The 23,222-nt window shown below is 36.3% G+C and overlaps 1 protein-coding gene across 3 annotated transcripts in view; it reads left to right on the top strand.

Annotated features, from left to right (window-relative positions):
- The window catches only part of LOC307155389 (uncharacterized protein), a 148,510-nt gene that overhangs the window by 110,484 nt on the left and 14,804 nt on the right, over positions 1 to 23,222 (top strand). Inside the window, exon 1 of one of the 3 annotated variants that reach the window (XM_079865986.1) lies at positions 11,951 to 12,115. The exons of the other annotated variants lie outside the window; for them this stretch is intronic. The gene's annotated coding sequence lies outside the window, so the exon portion shown is untranslated. Of the gene's footprint in view, positions 1 to 11,950; positions 12,116 to 23,222 lie in introns of those variants that run through there. 3 annotated transcript variants of the gene reach the window in all.

Genomic DNA, 23,222 nt, shown 5'->3' with positions numbered 1-23,222 from the left:
CTGCCGGGCCAACGAGCTAACGTCAAGTCAGATGAAAATGCTTGTTGAAGAAATAGACGTGAACAAAATAAGCAGTGTCAAAAACATAAAGAAAAAAGGAGGAAAAACAGTGCAAAGTGAACAGAGAATTAAACAGCATGCAATGGAAAGTCACCACAAAGCAAACGTGAAATGTTCAAGATGTGGTTACCAACATGAATACAAAAAATGCCCAGCTTATGGACAAATTTGCAAAGCATGCAACAAAAGAAACCACTTTGCGAAAATGTGCAGAATGCAAGTCTCCACCAGGAAAATTCAGTGTGTAGAACAAGGTGAACAAAGTGATGAGCAAGATGATTTCTTTGTTGGAACCATTGATGTGCAAACAACACAAACAATGAAAAATGTGCACACAGTCACCACTGAAACACAGAATGAAAAAGACAAATGGACTGAAAACCTAAAAATAAACAACAAGAATGTCACATTTAAGTTAGACACAGGGGCAGCATGTAATGTAATACCCAACAATGTGTTCAAGTCGCTGGAAACTCAAAGGAAACTACAAAAATCCACCTGTCACCTAATTACATATTCTGGCCACAAGATGTCACCTGTGGGACAAGTTCAGCTCACCTTCACCTACAGAAACCAAAAGCATAATATTCAATTTCAAGTGGTCGATTGTAACGTACCTGCACTTCTTGGACGCACAACCTGTGAAAAATTAGGAATGGTGAGAAGAATATATGAAGTAAAGATCAAAGATGACCCTTTGAAAAACTTTGACGACCTGTTTTCTGGCCTTGGTTGTTTACCAATTGAGCATCACATCAAAACAGACTCCAATGTCTTACCAGTGATTCATCCGCCTAGAAAGGTTCCTGTAGCACTCAAGGACAAGATAGTTGAAGAGCTACACAAGATGGAAAACTTGGGAGTAATTGCAAAGCAAACCGAACCGACTGAGTGGGTGAACAGCATGGTAACTGTGGTGAAACCAAACAAGATACGCATATAGATCCACAAGACCTTAATAAAGCGATAAAACGTGAACATTATCCTCTACTGACAGTGGAAGAAGTGGTATCCAGCATGCCCAAAGCTAAGATATTCTCAGTCCTAGACGCAAATCAAGGCTTCTGGCAAATAAAACTCGATGATGAGAGTTCGAAACTCTGCACGTTTAACACGCCAATAGGGAGGTACAGATTTCTTCGGTTACCATTTGGTGTGTCTTCAGCCAGTGAAGTCTTCCAGCATGCGGTCGCGCAGATGTTAGAAGGTCTTGAAGGTGTGGTCAACGTCATTGATGACATCCTAGTCTGGGGAGAGACAACACAAGAACATGATCGAAGACTCATCAAGCTGCTGGAAAGAGCAAGAGAATGGAATCTAAAACTAAACAAAAGCAAGTGCCAGATAAGAACATCAAAAATAAAATATCTTGGACACATCATCTCAGAAGAAGGTCTTAAACCAGATGATGAAAAAGTGAGAGCCATCGTGCAAATGCCACCTCCCGAAAACAAACAAGCGCTCATGAGATTCATGGGTATGGTGCAATACCTATCCAAATTCATTCCAAATCTATCTGATGTCAGTGCTCCTCTTCGAAAGCTGCTAGAAGATGACGTTCAGTGGCACTGGGATGAAGAGCAAAGAGAAAGCTTCACAAAAATGAAGAGTTTGCTGACAAATGCTCCAACACTGAAATTCTTTGATGTACAGAAACCAGTGACACTTTCAGTTGACACCAGCTCAGAAGGCATTGGAGCAGTCATTCTGCAAGATAAAAAACCAGTGGCTTATGGATCACGTGCGCTCACGGATGCTCAAAAAAGATACGCGCAAATTGAAAAAGAGCTACTTGCCATAGTTTATGGATGTGAGAAGTTTCATCAATATATCTACGGCAAGGAAGTGGAAGTTGAAAGTGATCACAAACCACTGGAAAGTATTTTCAAGAAATCACTGCACCAAGCTCCATCCAGATTACAGCGCATGCTTCTCAGACTTCAGAGGTACAGCCTAAAGGTAGCCTACAAACCAGGTAAAGAGATGCACATTGCTGATGCACTAAGTCGTGCATATCTGAATGAGCATACAGAAGACTTGCTTGGTCAAGAGCTAGAGCTTTGCTGGATAACAACATATCTGCCTGTGTCTGAAGAAAAGCTAAGTGTTTTCCGCACTACAACGGCTGCTGATCAAGAAATGCAACTACTGCGCAAAATGACCATGGATGGATGGCCCAAGGAAAGAAGTGATGTTCCGAAACTAATTCAAGCGTACTGGACATTCAAAGAAGAAATAAGCTTCACATCAGGACTTCTTTTTAAATCTGCAAAGCTCATAGTTCCAAACAAACTGAGACAAGAAATGCTGAGGAAAATTCACGAATCACACCTTGGAGTTGTAAAATGCAAAGAAAGAGCCAGGGATGTTCTATATTGGCCGAACATGTCAACGCAGATTGAAGAGTTTGTCTCCCAATGTCCAGTGTGCAACACACACAAGAACAGTAATCCAAGAGAACCATTGATATCACATCCAATACCAGGAAGACCTTGGTCAAAAATTGGCACAGATCTATTTCATTACAATGGTTCAGATTACCTACTGTCTGTTGATTACTACTCTAAATTCCCAGAAATCAGCAAACTGTCTGACACAACTGCTCAGAGTGTAATCGTGGCCATGAAATCGATGTTCGCGAGGCATGGTATACCAGATACTGTAGTCTCGGACAATGGTCCACAGTATGCCAGCACAGAGTTCAGTAACTTTTCAAAAGTGTGGGAGTTTGAACATGTGACGTCCAGCCCAGGACACGCACAATCGAATGGACAAGCTGAACGAGCAGTTCAAACCATAAAAAGTTTGTTAAAGAAAGCTCAGAGTGGCAAAAGTGACCCCTACATTGCTCTGTTGGAATACAGAAACACGCCATTGGATGGTATTGGGTACTCACCAGCACAGTTGCTAATGGGACGTCGTTTGAAATCCAAAATACCTACCTCATTCACCTTGTTGTCACCCGAGAGCAACATACAGATCCAAGACAACCTGAAACAAAGACAAGACAAGCAAAAAGCCTATTTTGACAGACAAACGAGACTGCTTCCAGATGTGCACATAGGAGAAAGAGTGAGAGTGCAACGAGGAGATGTCTGGAAACCTGCAGTAATCATAAAAAGACATGAGCAACCAAGATCCTTCATCATACAAACTCCAGATGGGAAAACATACAGGAGAAACAGAAAACATCTTCTAAAGACTGGAGAAAAAGGTCTCACAACAACAACAGACAACACACTCAATGACACTTATAGTGAGATGGACTCACAGGTCACTGACACTCAGTCATCTACAATTGACAAGGACACACAAAACACAGAATTGCCTGAGTCTCAGCAACATGAATACATTACCAGGTCAGGTAGACAAGTGAAAATACCCTCAAGGTACAAGGACTGAACAGTGGTTTGTACTGTACAAATACACTGCAGTAACCTGAGTTTTGTTTTTGTTTGAAAAATTTGTGCAGTTAAAAGAATGAGCTCAATGTTCATAAGATTGCTCATAAACAAAGAAATTATATTTTGGTTGTATAACTGTTTAATTCAGATATGTAATAATGGTTACAAGCTGAATAGTTCTAAACTTAAGAAGGGGGATGTCATGTATTTTGTATGGATATGCTACCCGTACCTGGGTGACGTCATTATATAGTTCAGTTAAGTAAACTATGGAGACCCCACTGTGAAAGTCACCTCGTGTCTGTGTCATTCTTCACTTTAAGTATAACAAACATAACACTCACTGACAAAGATTATTTGCCCCCGCTAGAATCTGTTCATTATTTACATTGGTTGTCAAGGAAACGGGAGGTTTTCTAACGTTATGATTAGTAGGCTACTCCTGCTTATTTGCAGGTTTAAAAAAGTAAGAGTTTGTAAGGACATTTTGCGTCAAATGTGCATACAAAAAAATTGGAAACAATGTCTGTACTTGTACGATTTTATTACATGACCTCAGCAAAAAAAAAAAAAAAAAAAAAAAACGTACACAGCTGTGAAGTATTAAATTCGTAATTTCGAGAACAGGTGTTACAATATATTCGGTTCCTGAAATATTTGGTTCCAATGGGTGGAGCTACCATGAATATTCACGAGACCATAGCGTGCATGGGCGGGGCATATACAAGCGAGTGGAACAGAAATTATTAGCATAAGCGCCTCAGATCGCGTTTTGTCCTAAACTAGCCTACTTCCAACTGTTCGTTTCTCACGAATGACTGAGATTAAGCTTTTAAATGTCTATTATTGCATGTTTAAATAAATATTTACAAAATATTCTTGTGTTTTGATTCTGTCTCCCAAAGTTGTCTGTAGGCTATTATTGAAATAGCTTGATGATAGCTCAAGACAACATATAGGCTACTTGGTGTTGCATGTTGTTGCATGCTTTGAATGTTGCTTTACACTCAACTGAAAATCTTTTTGATACACAACTGTCAAAGGTTATCATAAATGTTAAGCTTCAGTTGCTTTAACAGTTGTTTTCTTTAGCAATGTTTTAGAACATTGGTCAAATTAAGTGATAATTATTTCAATTGTATTGATGTATACATAGCAAGGTCCAACTAAAGTAATTTTATACTCAGTTTGTGCAATTTGTAGTTTTTAATGTACCATTCCAAAGGTAAGTGCACTTAATTGTAATAAAACAGAGACAAAACTGTTGCAAATTGATTCGTTTAATTTAGTTTTTTATTTGGCAATACCAAATTTAAAATTTTCTGTCATTGATATCATGCATGGGAGTACAAAATGAAAGGTGTTTGCATCTAGGGCAAATAAAAACCTCACTGTATAATATAATATAAGACCTCATCTAAAAGTAGTATGTTTTGATCATGAAGAGACAGAGAAATCACTAAGTGTTAGGCTACTTAACTCACTAAGTTCTGTGCCCTTCTAAGAAGGACATATTTCTTTTAGAAACACCATGAGGAACCTTTCCAGATTGTTTCAATTCATACAAGGTTTTAAACATCTCCTTATCTATATTGACAGCCCAAATGACAAATTCAACAAAGATGGGTAGGTTTATTTATATGAATTGTGGTTGAGACTCGTTATTATTTTAAAACATCACCACAGCTAATTGGATGTTGAATGCTTCACAAACTATTTGTACTGAAACAATTATTTATTGGCCAAAGCTGTGTACAATAGTAAATTACACAGACATAGAGGTCAGAAATAGAGGTCAGTTTCTCAGGTGTGGTGGGATATGGACATATAATTAAAAAGTATTCTCATTTAAAGAATAGGCTATAATAGATATAATTTTTATAATATAAAACTATATGCATAAAGTTATCTACCTATCCGAAATATGATCTAGACTGTTTAAAATTGATAAACAAAAACATCTGTTTGTTTTAAAGCATTCATTCATTAACTCGAAATTATTTTTATAGTAAGATACAGTGTCTTAAAATTACATATTTTATTCATATTCAGCTGTAAAAACAAGAATGTTAGACAAGAGAAAAAATGGGATCAAGGACAAAATTAATACAGCAGGACTAATAAAATATTTACTATATTATTCAAATATGTATTTATAAATATACCTTTTGGTATACCCATGCCTTCTACACCAGTGTATTTTTCTGTTCACTTGTTTACAAAGATTACGAATGATAACATTACTAAACTGATAAGATGTAGGCCTAATTTTTATGATTAATGGTTAGTCATTATTATCAATTAATTTGACCACTGTTCTAAAGCATTGCTAGAGAAAACAACTGTTAATGCATCTGAAGCCTAACATTTATGATAACCTTTGATAAAGTACAGGTTGTGTATCAAATTTTTTTTTTTTCAGTTAAGTCTGTATAAAGCAACATCCAAAGCATGCAACATGCAACTCCAAGTTCTTATGTTGTCTTGAGCTAACAGCCTATAATCTAAAGGCTATTTTAATGCAGACAACTTTGGGAGACAGAATAAATACACAAGAATATATTTGTAAATATTTATTTAAACAGCAATCACACACTTTTAAAAATCCTAATCTCAGTCACTCATGAGAAACGAACAGTTCTATAATGTCAGCAACAACTAATCTGGGAAAATTTGGAGAAATATGTCTTCATTTTAGGTCTTGCAACGCTTCCTACAGGATTAGTTCAGTTCAGGTAAACTCAGAGTACTAAAACACATGCTACAAAACGATTAATTATTTATAAAATATATACGACTAGTTTAAGATTAACTTCGTTCAACTTTATTACCTGTTTGAAATAAATAATCCATAAAACAAAACGAGCAGGCGCTCACGCTAATAATTTCCGTTCCACTCGCTTGTATTTGTCGCTCCGGGGAAATTCCAAGATGGCGTAGTGAGCGGTCGCGTTTATGCAGGCTCTGAGGAAGATTAGATTGAAAATGTCCTAAAACTGATATCTCTGATTAAAGAACAGCAACCCGCAGTTAACGTTAGTTATTTTCAAGTTTGATTTAACTTGTGGACTTTTTATGAAAACCTAGCTCCATCTCTTTACAAGAAAACGATGGCTAATTCCAAGCAAGCAGATACCGGGCTAGTTGATCATGTTCATGACCATGGCGACTATAACTTAAATGCTCTCGCGGAGGCATGTGATGAAGAAGAAATTGAAGACATGATGGTAGGAACTGCCAAAACAAGATGTGACCATACACCTCTGCCCAGCCCGAATCCCAAGAAAATGAGAGCAAAGGCAAAAGACAAAATTAAACAAACCGATGAGATAACAAATGAAGTGATTTTCGATGCAATTCAAACTCTAATTAAAAGATTTGACGAGCAAGATCAACGACTGAAAAATATTGAAAAAACAATGGAGGAAAATGCACATGCAGTTAAAATGAATAAAGAAGACATCGGCGAACTGAAAAAAGAAGTAGCTGACTTGAGGAAAGAAAACATCTCACTGAGGCAGCAGTGTTTGGAGCATGCTAGATACAAGAGAAGATGGGATCTCAGACTGATCGGTCTTCCAGAAAAGGAAATAGAAGATACAAGAGAAGCGGTGATTGGAATCCTTACCAGGGTGATTCCGTGGTCAGTGGAGAAGCTCCGGCAGTCGGTGGATACAGTGCATCGGTTAGGAAAAAGAAACGACGCTGCTACCAACAAGTTACCCAGGCCAGTGATCATTCAGTTTGCGATGCGAACTGTGCGTGATGAAGTATGGAAGAAATCAAGAGAGGCACGAGTGTGTAAAGAGATGAACATACATTTCAAAGAAGACTTTTCAAAGGAAGATCGCGAAGCTCGTGCTAAGTTGTGGCCAAAAGTGCAAGAAGCCAGGAAAAACGGGAAGAGAGCGTTCCTAAAAGAAGGCTATGCACTGATTGATGGACTAAGAGTTGACCCCTAACTGATGCTCTCAAGGTAACATGTACTGTAGATCACGCTAAAGTTTTCAAGGTTGCTGCAATCAGATATGATCAGATGGAATTAATCTGAAAAAAAAAAAAAAAAAAAACTGTTTAAGAAAAGAGGTTTAACTAAGGGAAGAACTATGTTCTGTTAGGGTTTTGTAAAGTAATTAAGGACAACATGTTCACTCCTGCGTTTAAAATTGAGTGTCTGCTAAGGGCTGAGATATACGTTACGTTAAGTTCATTTAATTTATGTCCATTTCTTTTCTATCTTTGAATGCTAGGGGGTTAAAAAACAGTGTTAAACGAAAAGCTATTTTTTTATTTTGCAAGGAACAAAAAGCGAACTGTGTTTTCTTACAAGAGACTCATTCTGGGTTAAATGATGAAAGATTTTGGAAAGTTCAGTGGGGTGATTTAGCCTTGTTTGCACATGGATCTTCGCATTCAGCTGGAGTGATGGTATTATTTAACAGATTTGAAGGCTCTGTAATTTTTCACGAAGGGGATACAGAAGGCCATTGGCTAATGATAGCAGTAGAATTACATGATAAATGTTATATATTAATCTGTATTTATGGTTATAATAGTAAAGTGGATAATAGAGAAATGTTTGAGAAACTTGGAAAATTGGCTAATGAATGGAAAAAAAAGTATAATGCAGAAAATGTGATAATAGGTGGTGACTTTAATATTGCTCCTGATTCACGGCTAGACAGAAGACCTCAGAGAACTTCACATTCTGTGTATAATGACACTATATTACATTTTTGTGAAACTGTAAATGTGGCTGATTACTGGAGGGTATCCAACCCAAACAGCAATCAGTATACATGGTTTAACTCCGCAGGAAATGGTCAATGTTCAAGATTAGATTATTGGCTTATTTCTTGTGAACTATGTAAATTTGTCTCTGATTGTAAAATTACAGCAGCCCCACTTACAGATCACTGTATGGTTACTCTGCCTCTCTCTCTTAAGAAACTGCCAATTTCTCCTAATATTTGGAAGTTTAATAATGACTTGCTAAAGAATGATAGATTTTACCAACAAGTATTGGCTCTTATTGAGGAGATTGATAAGCTAGACATGTCTAACTTAAATAAATGGGAATGGTTCAAATTTAAGGTTAAACAAATAGCAATTGATACAGGTAAATTTTTATCAGTGAGGAGAAAACAGAAACAAAAGGAACTGATTGGAGAAATAAATTCTTTGGTAGTTAATATAAAAGAATCACCAGAAAATACAGCAAAAATACAGTCACTGCAATCTCAACTAGATGAGTTGTATTCAGAAAAAGCAAATGGAGCTTATATTCGATCGAGAGCACGATGGATTGAGGAGGGAGAAAAAAGTTCATCATATTTTTTTGGACTTGAAAAACAAAGACAAACGAAGAAAAAGATAAACAAGCTTAAGATTAATGAAATTATAACAGATGATCCAAAAATGATTCAAAATGAAATTTTGCTTTTCTATTCTAACCTTTATAAATCCAATTATAATAAAGCCAACTGTGATTCTTTATTTGGGAATATTAGAAATCAAATACATAAACTGAAAGAGGAAGACAAAGTTTTAATTGAGGATGAGTTGACCTTAGAGGAAATGGATATAGCTTTAAAACAAATGAGTAATTGTAAATCACCAGGTATAGATGGTTTATCTACTGAATTTTTAAAACATTTTTGGAAAGATATTCGGAAACTATTATATAATGCATTTTTAGAATGCATTCAGGAAGGAAGTTTATCACCTACTATGAAAACAGGTTTAATAACCCTGCTACCTAAACCTAAAAAAGAGTTGTTATTATTAGATAATTGGAGGCCAATAACTCTGTTATGTACAGATTATAAATTACTTGCCCTGGTGTATGCTAATCGTCTTAAATTGGTACTTGAAAAACTTGTAGAGGAATATCAATCAGCATTCATAAAGGGAAGATATATTCAAAACCATATTAGACTAATATTGGATATGATCGATTATCAATCACTGATACAGTCAGAAAGTTTCATTCTGTTTTTAGATTTTTTTAAAGCATTCGACACTGTGGAGCACAAATTTATATTTACAACGCTTAGAATGTTTGGGTTTGGGGAAGGGTTTTGCAAGGTTATTAAAATGTTCTATAACAACATTTATAGTTATATATCACTTAATCCAGGCATGACTCCTAGAATTGAAATTTTACGTGGAATTAGACAAGGCTGTCCAATCTCTCCAAAACTGTTCATACTATGCACTCAAATGTTAGCTTATTTAGTTGTCAACCATCCTCAATTAAAAGGAATAACCATTTCTGATTATGAATATCGAATTAGTCAATTTGCAGATGATACAGCAATCTTTTTAAAAGACAAATCTATAGTTAAAAAAGCTCTGAATATTATTTCTTTTTTTTCTGGAGCATCAGGCTTATGCCTAAATTTAAAAAAATGTGAACTTTTTCCTCTGTTTCCATGTAATGAAGAAGACAATATAGAATCCATTCCTGTTCATTCTGAAGTGAAATATTTAGGTTTAAAAATATTTAACGAAATTCATATGAGAGAATTAGTAAATATAGAAGAGAAAATTGATAGTATGAAAAAATCCCTTAATCATTGGCTTATGAGAGATCTGTCCATCATGGGCAGAATACTCTTGACCAAAGCAGAAGGCATATCTAAACTTATTTACCCATGTTACTCTCTTTATGTTTCTCCTCAACTGATAAAGAAGGTAAACTCTATCTTGTTTAATTTTATATGGAAGAACAAAACTCATTATATTAAAAAATCTCAGATGATCAAAGAATATAAAAATGGAGGTCTGAAAGCCTCTGAATTTGAATCAATGGTTGGAGTACTTAAACTGAATTGGATTAAAATGTATTTAGCCCAGCCTAACTCAATGTGGTTTCATATACCAAAGTCTGTTTTCGAGCAAGTTGGAGGATTAGAGATTCTGCTGAAATGTGATTTTGAGGTTTCCAAATTGCCAATCAAGTTTTCGAAATTCCACAAACAGATTTTATACTACTGGAAGATGACATTCACCCAAAATGTTTCACCGCATTGTTGCACATTATGGAATAACAGAACCATTACAATAAACAGAAAGACAGTATTCAAAAAAGAGTGGTATGAAAAAAAAGTTTTATATGTTGCTGATCTTTTAGATGAAACATATCAAATTATTCAGCATAATACATTCATGGAGAAATTTGAGATAAAATGTTCCTTTAGAGAATTTAATACATTGTGCAAAGCCATCCCTCTTGCTTTAAAACAACTGATACAAAACACTCTTACATATTCAAAGGTATATGTTAAACTGCCCGAGTTAAAGATTGGAGAAGTATATATAGGAGACAAAAAATGTAATAACAAAGTAATAGGGAATGTATTAAAATGTAAGTTATATTCAGATTTTAATAAACCTTCCAAATTAAAACAATTTGATAATGAAACATTTAAAAACAAATTCTGTAATTACCTGAAATGGCCAATTTTACCTAAAATTAAGGATATCCAGTTTAGGATTATTAATAATGTGTATCCCGCTGCTGAAGTTTTACGCAAAAGATTCCGTTTTGAGGTAGATCCTTGTGTTTTCTGTTTAAAAGAGCCTGAAACCATTGATCATTTATTTTTTGCTTGTCCAGTAATATTGAAATTTTGGCAGGATCTTTTCAGTTGGTTAAAAATTGATATCAACAATGATAATCCATCACTAATTTTGTCTCAGGTTTTGGTTTATGCAGATGGTCTTTCGGAAAAGTTGTCATACAATTTAAACATTATTATTATAATGGGAAAATACCATATACACAAAAGTAAGTGGAGTAACAGTAAACCCTCTTTAAATTACTTTAAAAATGAATGTAAAAAATACTTGGAATCTTTAAAACACTTATCCAAAGGCAATCAAACGCTTGGAGAATTGTATACATCTATGTATGAGTCTCTTTCCTTTTAAGTTTGGTAAGATTTTATACCTGTATTATTTATTTATTTATTTTAAATTTTTTTCCTTGCACCCCCTCTAAAATGGTTAAAGCATGTTTGTTTTGTTTGTTGTTATTGTATGTGTTGTATTTACACACATTGACATTTATGATGGAAATATGATTGGAAAAGTGTATATTTTGCAATAGGCATTGTATTGTTCCCTATTTGGTTTTGTAAATTGCTATTGTTTCAATAAAAAAAAAAAAAAAAAAAAAAAAAAATGAATGAAGAATGGAATTAAAAATAAAACGGCTTAAAGTAAATTAAACCATTCATAACACAAATGCATATAATGAACAAGGCTCCCGTTCAAATGTATACATTTTGTGCTTTCTAAAATATATATATTTACATATGTGTTAATGTCTTTTACTGTTCTTAAAATATATCATTAAAAAAGCTTTTCTGTTTGAGCAAAAAAAAAAAAAAAAAAAAAAAAAAAAAAGTATTTGTCGCTCCGCCCACGCTATGGTCTCGTGAATATTCATGGTAGCTCCACCCATTGGAACCAAATATTTCAGGAACCGAATATATTGTAACACCCGGGCCACCGCCTAACACTCCCCCAATCCAACCGAGCAGTACGTGTAAAGTGAAACTTACAAACGAAAAAAAGCAAAAGAACAAACCTCTATACAGGGATTTATTGGACGTTTCACTGCATATTTCTCGGTGTCATTACATGTAAGTAGTTCTTGTTTTCAGTCGAACACTCAAATCACTTGTTTGGGAAGTTTTGGGACTCTTTGATTTTCTACTATTTTGATGAGAATGCTATCATATGGTTACAGAGGGCATAACCTTTGATTGCTTTGAGCTTTCAACACAAAATTCTGCACAGATACAGTTGACTTGATTGTGAACAAGTCTGAGACCCATCTTTCCTTACTTTTCAAATAGACATCATGACAAACATAAATAATATATATATATATATATATATATATATATATATATATATATATATATATATATATATATATATATATATATATATATAGGCCTATATAAAGATATCGCTTTTTGTTTTGTCTGCAGTTAAAGTTTACAATCATGATTCTAATCTTTTTTTATCCATATTTTAAACACATAATCTAAAAACGGATGATTTATTCTGCTATTATTCCTGTCATAAGGGAGTTTAAGCATGTCACACTTCCATAAGTCGTATGAGAAGAAAGCGAAAGCTAGGGATGGCTGACGTCAAACAGTCGTTCTGAAGCTTTGCGAGATCCCGAAGCTCAGATGTTTCGAAACACTGATCCGAAGCGTGATTCAAAACACCCATGTCACGTGACTATGGCCAAACGAAGCCTCGAAGTGTTTCACTAATGCTGCGTTCCAGTCCACTTTTAGACACGCACTTGCGAACTTTTTTTTTTTTTTTCACAAATTTTATTAACATTTTGTCAAAGTACAATTTTAACACGTATACACCATTGAATCAATATACAGCTTCATATATCTGATCTTCTGATCTGAACAAAATAAGAGACAGGAAAAGGAAAAGATTTTCTAAATAAAATAGAAAATAAATAAATAAATAAATAAATAAAAAATAAAAACACATACATAAATGAAAAACACTTAGGGGTCTGCTTATACATTAAAGTTAAAATAATGAAATAATTTGATTGTTTTGTTTAATTTGTTGTTCTTTTTTTTTAAATTTCAATGCTGTTCCAATATTTTTTAAGGTCTGTAATTTTGAAATTGTAAAAGGAGGGTTTGCTTCTTTGCCAAATCATTTTGTGCAGATAATATTTAGCTAAAATAATAATTAAGTTAATTGTATATTTTTCATTGGCTGATAAATTTGGCTCAGTGACTATAAGAAGTATTTCAAATTTGCTTAGAGAAATGTTCTTTTTTATCTTTTGGGAAATAAAGGAAGCTACAAGGGGACAATCAACAAAAACATGCTCAATGGTTTCTCCTTCACAGCCACAGAATGTACAAATGTTACACACAGTTGGAAAAAAAGTACAGATGTTCGCTTTTGAAGGGTAACATCTGTGAACAATTTTGAATAAAACTTCTTTGATTTTATTTACAAAAATATACTGATGAGGTAGCATGAAGATCATGTTCCATAATTTCTTGTCCAGTAAAGTCCATCGGTGTTTACATATAGGAGTACTGGCAGGATCAAGTATGTTTCTAATAAAAGTATTGTTACATCTCTTATCTGTGAGTGGAATACCAGAAATAGTAGGAGAACCGACTGTTACAGATAGAGAAGTATCTGTCTGTATGCTCTGCGCTAAAGAAACAAGACTAACAGGAATAGACTCAATCACCATTACGAATTCTTCTTGAGATGTATCAATACCATATTTTTCCATGAAGTGCTCATAAGAATAAAATTCATTTTTTGTATTTAGCAAATTGTTTACTGCATTCAGATTACTTATAAACCAATTATTCAGAAAAAGTTATTTGTTTTTGTGTAGTATATATGCATTGTTCCACGCACTTGCGAACTTCCCTAAGCACTTCCCCTTGGGGGAATCCTTGCCGCCATTTTGAAGTGCGTTCCACTTCGTGAAGTGGACGAGGGAAGTTTATATGGACAGACCCTCGTTCCCTCGATTTTGACCGAGGGAGCGAGTCTGCTTCAAATGTACACTTCAGGCATCTATATGTCCCACAATGCAGTACGATTGTGACGTCACCACATATATCGTCTAATCACCACCACATCAGACAACTCTATGATATATTAATTATAATTTTTTAAATTTAAAACAACCCAAACACACCTATAAACATTTAGATGCTGCATTAAACAAATTCTTAAAGAAAAAAACCCCATAGCTGATTCCAAGTGATCAAGGGCTTAGGACGTTCCAATTCAGCCCATTGCAGTTTCCGCCAGTAGTGGGCACTCGCAATGACGTACATCCGAGTGAACGAGACGGAGGGAAGTTAGCGAGTGAAGGGCATGACAATTTTGGACTGGAATGCAGCATAAGTGTTTCATCAGGTGTGATCCGCCGAATCACGTTTGAATGACACGGTCGGGAACAGACCACACAATCGCACATCTGTATAAAGTGAAATCAACGCATATTGACCTCGTGGGTTTTTGTGAGAGGAGTTTGATTTTGAGATTGCGGATTTTTGATGATATAGTGACAGTGCGATTTGATTAGTTATAGGCTATTTAGGCTTACATTTAAATTTACACAACACATTGACTGATAGGCTAGAGACAGACAGAGTAGATAGATACATATAAATATATAGACGGCTAGATGAATAGATAGATACATAGGCCTATATAGATAGATTATAGATACATATATAAATACATAGATAGATACATAGACACATAGATAAATTATAGATACATATCTAGATACATAGATGATTATAGATACATATCAATAATAATTCGTTACATTTATATAGCGCTTTTTCTGAGACCTCAAAGCGCTTCACATAGAATGGGGGAATCTCCTCAACCACCACCAATGTGCAGCATCCACTTGGATGATGCGACGGCAGCCATACTGTGCCAGAACGCCCACCACACACCAGCTTACTGGTGGAGAGGAGACAGAGCGATGAAGCCAATCAGTATATATGAGGATGATTAGGAGGCCATGATAGACAGAGGCCAAGGGGCAAATTTGGCCAGGATGCCGGGGTTACACCCCTACTCTTTTTCGAAGGACATCCTGGGATTTTTAATGACCACAGAGAGTCAGGACCTCGGCTTAACGTCTCAACCGAAGGGTGGTGCTCTTTTGGCAGTATAGTGTCCCCGTCACTATACTGGGGCATTAGGACCCACACACACCACAGGGTGAGCGCCCCCTGCTGGCCTCACTAACACCTCTTCCAGCAGAAGCCTGGTTTTCCCAGGAGGTCTCCCATCCAGGTACTAACCAGGCTCAGCCCTGCTTAGCTTCAGTGGGCAACCAGTCTTGGGCTACAGGGTGATATGGCTGCTGGTCTACATACTCTACATAATCTACATAGATAGATTCATATAGATAGATAGATAGACAGATAGATTTTGATAGATATAATTGTGTGAATATACATTTTATAGGTCTACATATGAGACACAATGCTACAGCTGATGCCACAATGGAAGTGAACAAATACATCAACAATGCGTATTTGCTCAGAACTCATGATCCACTAACTTACTGGAAAGAGAGAACAGTAATATTTCCTCATTTGTATGTCCTATCTAAAAATTATCTTTGCATGCCAGCAACAAGTGTCCCTTGTGAGAGGATTTTTTTAAAGGCTGGAGAAATTATCTGTAAAAAAAGAAGTAGCTAAGTCCTTCCACAGCAGAGAAATTAATATTTTTGAATAAAAGTCTCTAAAAAAGTGAGACATTGTGGCTTGATTTCTTTGTAGCAACATTGGCTATGAATCATGGCTCATTGAATCAGAACACAAACGCACATTCCTTCTTGCTGTCCCACTCTGAACCCCCGAAGGTAAATCAGTTGTGTTGGCTCCAGCTTGTCTGCAACAAATGGTCTTTCGCGACACTTTATTGCACCTTGGAGGATAACCAGTCAACACATTCCCTTAACTTTGCAAAGTTTTGCATTCCAAACCCCCTTCCCCTCTCTGGACCACAGAGAGATAACGAAACCTTCTACTGCTACGTGACATCACAACCCCCCCCCCCCCCCACACACACACACACACAAACATCCTTTGTGTTTAACTTAGAACTTAGAGATATTCTTTTTTGATATATGTACAATTCCATTATGCATGTTGATTAGTTTGTGTTATTCTATAGTGTGATTCTCTAGTGCAGGGGTGGGCAAACTACGGCCCGCGGGCCACATAGCCATTAGCTGTTTAATCCGTCCCGCCGAGTATTTAAAATATTGTCTTAAGATCGCATTAATTTAGCCTTTTTTCTTGCAATACTTTGCCTTATATATTGTGTTGCATATATTTGACAATCGGAATATCAGATATTGCATGCATGCCATGGCTAACAAATGTAAAAAAGGAAAAATGGCATAAAGGCTGATCATCATTGATTCAGCGCTGTTGTGGCTGCGGTGCGTCACGTAACAAGCAATGGCGCGTCACCATGGAAACCAAACAGACAGCGACTTAAAGGGGTGATGAACTGAGAAATCAAATTTTCCTTGAGCTTTTGACATATAAGAGATCATCATACTATAATAATATCCTGTAAGTTTCAGAACTGAAAACTACCTTGTTAGTCCAATAAAAGCTTTTATAGACATCAGGCTCAGCAAACGACTCGTTTTTCAAAGTGGGGAACTATGACGTCAAAGAGGATAAAACACCGCCTCCACAAAAGAAGATCAACGCCTACTTCAACACGGCCTGTTTAGCCCCTCCCACCGATTCGCCCAAACATGCTAAATAACATAGGACTACATGATGATTGCTAAACCGGATCGAGCTACTTCCAAGCAATAAACATGCTGTTTACTAAATATTGTGCGTGCCTGTTTGTGGAATAAGACAGTCTGCATAAGCTTCCTTCGGATTCCAGCATGGTTAAATCAAGTATTAAATCAGTCAATCACAATTTCCCGACGGATCTGCCAGCAACATGTAAGTAAACCATGTGTATTCTAATGCCTGATCTGCGATCAGTGATTTCTGATGTGTAATTATTCAAGTTCAGATGTCTTTCTCTTAAAATCGTTCAATACTGTTTATGCATCAGTGACTAAACGATCAACTTCACATAATTTCTCGTAGTATTATGAAAATAATCAGGGCCGGCCCGAGGCATAAGCGAACAAAGCGGCTGCTTGGGGCCCCCTCGCCACCAGGGGGCCCCCAAGCGAGTTTTTTTTTTTTTTTTTTTTTTTTTACATATTAATTAAATTAAACAAGTGACATAAATTAATGAATGGATTAATAATTCAAGACAAGAAAATTCTGATTTCATGATCAATATACCTGCCTACAACTGCTGCTGTGTCTGCCAGTGTTTGAGTCATATGCGCATAACCTCGCGTGCATAGAAAATTCGTGCGCAAAGTCACGGTAATGTTAAGCCATTTCACACAAATTTGATTTGATCAATGATTTATCCTTTAAATGTAATGATATTCAGAACAGAACAAGAATAAAAAAATAACTATAAACAAGCCAAAACGAAATCATTTAAAGCGAAAGTGAAAGCGGATCTCTCTCATTAGAATCAAAATGTTTCAACATTCGCGATGGATTTGGATGGTAAACTATTCTTTATTATAGGCTTCTTTGTACTTCACCCACGTTCCAATATCGAGGGAAAAAATCATTCTCTTCACATGCGCAAAAATGTGCTTGGAAACATCACAGTGGAGCGGTGCTTAGGCTACGCAGCGCTGAATGTACGAATTGTAGGCTACTACTGACTATTTAAAAAGAGCAGTGTAATTTTTATATGTTAGTTTGACTATATTATTATTATATTTTATTACGGCTATAACGAACAGGCTGCGATGTCAATTTGCAGTGCTGGAATATGTTGTGTGTGTGTGTGTGTGTGTGTGTGTGTGTGTGTGTGTGTGTGTGTGTGTGTGTGTGTGAGGCGCGGGCGCAATCGAACAGTGGAAACATAAACACATACTCCGTCATGTTCATATAAGACATTCAAACTGCAAAGGGTTGCAAAACGTTGGAGGATATTTTGCAAATAATTTTTTTTTAATATGTTTTTTGACAGTTTGTTTTCAGAAGTTTCAAAGAGTTAGTAAAAGAGTAAAGAAAAAGTTAAAACATTTTTATTTAAGTATCTATTTTTTATTAAGTAGGCTATTTATTTTGTATTAATATACATAACCTCATTGTATTAATTTATAATGTAACATTATAGAGTGACATTGTGTCAATAATCGTCAAGCACAGGTGACTCCGCGTGGTGGGAGGGGGCCCCCAAATCAAATTCTGCTTAGGGCCCCCAAAAGGCTCGGCCCGGCACTGAAAATAATCTTTTTTAAACTGTTATTAAATTATATACAGAAAGCGATCAAAGAACGATCCATTTCCATTCGCCCAAGCTGTCAATCAAACACATTATTATCTGCCTGCAGAGCCGGAGGCTGCATTTTCAGGACCCCACTTCTAGGACCGCATTTCTAGGACCCTAGTTTTTTTGTGACAGCGCCACCTACTAGTGGTTTTGATTCTTTTCAGAGACTCGTTCATTTTCAGTTCGTTCACCAAAATGATTCGTTCAGACTCGTTCACTGATTCGTTCAGTGACAATTTCTTCCAATTACATAAATACTGGGAAAAAAAAACCACACAAAATGACTAATTTTCAATATAAAATATGAATGTGGACTGGATTTTTTTTTACCTTTTATCACAGTCTTGGACATGTCAAAGATTAGAAAAAACAACATTGGTTTTGATGCATTGTTAGTTTTTGAGCAGCATCAGATTTTAACTTTTTCTCCCTCATTTACTGTTCGTGGCTGTTTTTGCCCCATTGACTTCCATTATAACCACATTTTTTGATTGCAAAGACATGACACCATATAATCATGCATTTTTGATTTTTGGTGGTTTTCCCTGTTGTGACGAGATAAAATTAGTCATTTTTACCTATGATAACCAGGTGGAACCATTAACCCTTTAGATAGGCCTGTGCAAAAAAAAGCTTAGTTTCTGGCTTTTACATGGAGTTATATGGAGTATAATAGCATAATAAAGTGTGTGTTTGTGTTTGTGTTTGTGTGTGTGTGTGTGTGTGTGTGTGTGTGTGTGTGTGTGTGTGTGTGTTTTTCCCCCCCAAATCAGTGACATCATTTACGAATTTGGCAATTAAAGAGTTAAAATCCTGAATTTTTTTTAAACATTTAGTATTTTTGAGCAGGACTGAGGTTGATTAATAGATTTATGCAAAAAAATATTTATCTGATACATTTTTACAGCAGTTTAAAGTAGTGGCTGTTTTCAGCCACGAAACATAACGAAAGGATGTAAATTGAAACAATGCACAAGGGTTAATCGCCCGGCTTTCGACTACGCTCGTGTCTGCCATGTAGTGCTACAGAACCCGTTTTTTTTTTTCATTAAATGTTCTGATCTGCCTTTGCTTTTTATGTTTTAATTTATTATTCTTAAAATAAATTTGTATTCGTTTATTTCGTTTTTTCCCCACAAATGTATGACTTTTGGAAGTGCAAATTGCCATGCAGTTTTGATAAAGGTGAATTAATGTAACCTTCTGTCATTTTTACTCTTCTAAGTGTACACTTGCAGGTATTTTGTTTCTAATTTACTGTTAGGCCCATTAAATAATAATAAGAATAAACAATATTTAAAAAGTATAGGCTATCTAACATCTGACTAATTAAAAATTAACATCAAAACATAACATGCTAAATGGGGGATATCTAACATAAAAAAATGTATTGTCAGAATATCATCTCTCAGTTGTTGAATTTCGCGCAGACGTTGCCACAACGTAAATGTCTGTTTGCTCAGCCCGATCTCATGAAAGTGCGAATACATACCACGAATTGTATTTGTAGTGTTTATGATACGCAAATTTCGCGTGCATATGATACGCACTTTATGGCATGTAATAGGCACGCACTCCACACCCCTAATCCTAACCAAGGGGTTTACAGTGCGTAGCATATGCACACCACAAAAAAAACAAAAAAAAAAACATTTTTGGCGTATAAATGGCACGAGAAATAAAATGTGTTGTATAGATACGCACTTTCATGAGATTGTGCTTCATAATCTGCTACTGGGCCGGCCCTCTGTCAAATTTTAAAACCCAGTGTGGCCCTTGAGCCAAAAAGTTTGCCCACCCCTGCTCTAGTGTGTAGTTTTGAATTCTAAGTGGGTATTTTAAGAATGATACACTATATTTGTACCCTAACTCCCACCAGACCATAACATTTTATGGTCCTAACGGAATGTCAGCAGCAAGGAATCTCACTGAGATTCTGGCAGAAGAGCAGAATTAACGTGTTCATCCTAGATATTTTATATGTATAACCACTGAAGAAACATGTAAACCTGAATGTAATTTCCCCTTTTCATGATTGTTCTTCTATGTGAATGTGGTTCTGTATTCTTTTAAACCTTAATGGAATAATGCTCTAGATGTGCACACTGTGGTGAGATCATGGATGTGTCATGTTGGTCTTTCTAAAGTCCAATCTTCAATTCCCACTTATCAATGTACATCACATGTTGGGTTCATGTTATTCCTAGGTTGTTAGTTTAACCTTTAAGCTTATTTTTACAGAATAAGAATCTATCTCGACGTGTACCTTCGAAACATATCTAATTCGGTATCCACGTAAAGCTCTCCTTGTACTGAAACCAAATATATGCATCAGGATCTGGTAAAATGTATTATACTATTTTTACCATCGTTAGAGTATAACTGATCACATAATAACGCTGCCATAAAACATGCAAATTTAACTGGGAACTAAGACAAAGAAAGTTTTGTTCCCGCTTGGAATGTCACGTTCCAATTGGCCTAAGCCAAGGGAGGAGTAAAATTTCTGTACCCTAGAAAAGCGGTTACACGACGCGTTCAGGGCAGTTCTGTATTTTCTTTCGTCTTGTTTTGTTCCTGCTTTTTCGTTATTTTTCTTTCTTTTACGAACCCTCTTCGTCAGCGAGATCCATATGGCTCCCTTTTAAGGGAGCATTCTTCATTTTCTCTTTTATTTTATTTTCTTTATTTTCGTCTTTGTTTAGACTCTACCATTCGTTTAGTGAAGCTTCAACTTTAAAGAGATTTGAATCTCCCGCGGCGCGCACTCCTCATCCTCAAGGACGTGCACGAGCACTGAAAGAATTCCTGGATCCATGGCTCCTATAGGAGTGATCATCTCCGTTTTATTTTCTTTATTAAGTTTTATTTTCATATTCGTTTCTCCCTCCCCAAAGGGAGATGAACTCTGAATCATGTTTCTGGCAACTTCACGTTCGGTGAACCTTTAAAGGGGGGGTGAATTGCTCATTTTCACTCAATCTCCTGTTAATCTTGAGTACCTATAGAGTAGTATTGCATCCTTCATATCTCCAAAACGTCTTTAGTTTTATTATATTTATAATAGAAAGATAGGCTATACCGAGTCTTTCCGGAAAAAACCGAGCGGCTGGGGGCGGGCCGTGTGGGCGGTGTGCTATAGTGCTAACCGAGCTAACAACAACACAGAGAGACATTTGAAGCAGTTTACTCACTGTAGGGTGCTGCCCCTTTAAGGACGTTGAATCTGGGGGCTCATGTGATCGCCTAGGAAGTGGCGCAAAAAAAAAAAACACTGAACTGAACCGAATGTGAAAGTCCTGTTGTTGCTCATATGCAGACTTTATAATGTTCTAGATAACCCCTTAATCTACACTATATTCCCAGCGTGGTGAGTAACTTTATTATTGTTATAAGTGTATTAAAATCATTGTAGATCGCTATTTGCGATTAGCGCCTAAACGCCTAATGTTAGTTTGATTAGGCTAATAGCTATACCACACGTGATATTTACGTTGTAAGGAATATCTTTGATTTATATATACTTTAATGTTTTTCATCTAATCTGATGTTGTTGTAGAAACTTATTTGGAGAAGTGAAAGCATTATTGGATACTAAATGTGAATTTTGTATTTACAGTTTGACCGCACACACACATGTGTACATTGTGAGTTCTATACAAGTGGAATAAAGAAAAGAAAACCCACAAAAACCAAGTTAATGTTATCATTTTATGGGTAACATTAAAGTCAAACACGAAGAGTTAAGAAGATTAATGACAACATGGACCAACAAGATTCAGAAACAAGTGTGACTCCTGATCAACAACAAAAATGTCTCAAGCGTCAACGTGGAAGTGCAAAAGCTGCAGTGACACGCTTGATGACACAGATTACAACTTCTATGAACTGTAACCAGCCAAAAGAAGTGGAGATGAAACTTGCTGCTTTGGATGAGGCTGTTATGCGGTTTAATGAGATTCACGACATGTACCATAAAACATTAGAAGATGATGACGACCTTGATGCTTCTAAGGGCTATTTAACATCGGTCCTGCGTGATGTTCAAGACTTGCAGCACACAGTCTTGAGCTGGTTTGAGGACTTCAAGCCATCAATGGAGGATCCAAACATAGAATCCTCAGATGGACTTGACTTCCAAGAGGAAGAGCCAAGGTTTGATGAAGCTGTTAAATCTCCAATGTCTTCTGTAGACCAGCTGTCTACCCAGCTTCAAGGGCTACAAAATCTAAGACAGAAAGAAAAGGAAGAGTTCTCCATGTTCATTGCTCGACAGGAAGAACGCCTACGTGCAGAGTTTAAATTACAACTTCAGCATGCAGAATTGGAAATGGATGGACTGAAAAGCTTACTGAAACTCAAAGATGCCGAGATGGAGGAAAATCGTCGAAAGGCTGAGTTAACAACAATAAATAAAGATTTTTCCACTCCTGTCTCAGGTAACCCATCCCATAACTTTCGTTCCTCACTTTCAGCAGTGAACGAGAATTCTCTATGCCAACTACTAGACCTGTCAAGGCAACAATATCAGTCACACATCGATTCCATGCATCTACCACCAGTTGACATCATCAAGTTCGATGGAGAACCTTTAAAGTACTGGCAGTTCATGAGATTGTTCTCCTCTGTGATTGATAAAGAGACCGTGCCAGATCAAGAGAAACTCACTCGACTGCATCAGTACACTGTCGGCCAAGCTAGAGATGCTATCTCACATTGTTTGTACAACCCCAACTCTAGCCTGGGCTATGCTGAAGCCATGGCTATTCTGAAGAGACGTTTTGGCAATCCATACGCAAT

This window comes from Squalius cephalus (genome assembly GCF_949319135.1).
Source record: "Squalius cephalus genome assembly, chromosome: 3".
NCBI lineage: Eukaryota > Metazoa > Chordata > Actinopteri > Cypriniformes > Leuciscidae > Squalius > Squalius cephalus.
Note: the sequence above shows the minus strand (reverse complement) of the source record. Positions and strands in the feature narration are given on the sequence as shown.